Source organism: Musca autumnalis, unplaced genomic scaffold (assembly GCF_047663935.1).
Source record: "Musca autumnalis isolate F117 unplaced genomic scaffold, ASM4766393v1 scaffold_1, whole genome shotgun sequence".
Classification (NCBI taxonomy): Eukaryota; Metazoa; Arthropoda; class Insecta; order Diptera; family Muscidae; genus Musca; species Musca autumnalis.
Genome location: NW_027411644.1, coordinates 330739046 through 330740193, shown reverse-complemented (window position 1 = coordinate 330740193; position 1148 = coordinate 330739046). Strand labels below are relative to the sequence as shown.

At 32.9% G+C, this 1148-nt stretch overlaps 1 protein-coding gene across 38 annotated transcripts in view; it reads right to left on the bottom strand.

Annotated features, from left to right (window-relative positions):
* The window catches only part of Fas1 (fasciclin 1 Fas1 domain-containing), a 69510-nt gene extending 68564 nt beyond the window's left edge, over positions 1-946 (bottom strand). For 9 of the 38 annotated variants that reach the window (XM_073962924.1, XM_073962940.1, XM_073962939.1 and 6 more), the window contains exon 1: positions 736-896. The gene's annotated coding sequence lies outside the window, so the exon portion shown is untranslated. Of the gene's footprint in view, positions 1-735 lie in introns of all 38 variants that reach the window. The other 29 variants (XM_073962926.1, XM_073962930.1, XM_073962942.1 and 26 more) reach the window with 8 other exon arrangements.
* Between the last annotated feature and the right edge of the window lie 202 nt (positions 947-1148).

Genomic DNA, 1148 nt, shown 5'->3' with positions numbered 1-1148 from the left:
AGACAAGTAAGGGGACTATTGTGTGTCACAAATCCACACTAATAGATTATTTAGCTGTGCGCCACGATTTAAATTAATAAAATTAAATCCAATTTGTCATTTCGTGAATATTTGTAATGTCAAGTTTTACTTTCCATAATTTTCTAATATTGGTAAACATTTACATTTCGAAAATATTAAATGTTATCTAGTTAAACTTTCTAAGTATCGCATTTTTATTGCATTTATAATTTCTTCTTTCTTTTCTAATCTTTTAAGCATAAAAATACACACACCTGCTCCCTCCCTTTCAAAGTGTGGTTCAATTTCTTCTCACATTGCAGAAACTAATTAAAAATCTACGCTAAAAAATAATCCCACGATTTCTTGACATTGGCAATTTTAAATTTTAATTTATTTGTAAATTGCCACTTTTGCAACATAAATTAAAAAAACAATTCCATAAAACCCAAAGCCCCTACACGCACACACACAGAAGCACAGAAAATTTTCAAAAGGTTTGACAACGAAGAAATTATGCAATTCGTCTATTTAGCAGCAACGAAAGGACATTAAACAAGACATCAATGTTTTTATGTGATTGGTTTAGGATACTTCACGTAATTTTTATATTTGGAAAATATTTAATTGTGTTACAGTTTTCTTATATGTATATTTGAACCATTTTTTTCGTTTTTCATTAATTGTAAATATATAGTATATTTCTTAAGTGTATAAAGGCACTCTCACACACACCGTTAACACTTCAGCCTGTCATCACACAGACAAACACTCACTCATAAACAATGTTTGAAGAGCCTTAAATAATGTCTTCTTCACTTTGGGTTTCTTCTTAGAACACAACAGAATCAGAAAGAAACAATACCGACACAACCGACGTTTCACAAGCAACTGAAGCGCAAGTTAAGCAAAGCATTGACAATTTGGCTAAAATCGAACCATGACTAGCAGTGACAGCGAAGTCTGACGCGGCAGCTCTCTGCTAGCAGAGCACACATAGAACAATTTAATTCAATCATTCATGTCGCCGCAGATGCCAGACTGCAGTGTTAGTTAAAGACTATGAACGTTTTCACACGATAAGGTTTGCCTGCTCAAAAATGCGTTGTCCGTTTTGGTTCTCATTCGTAAATTGTGTCAGTGTTGAA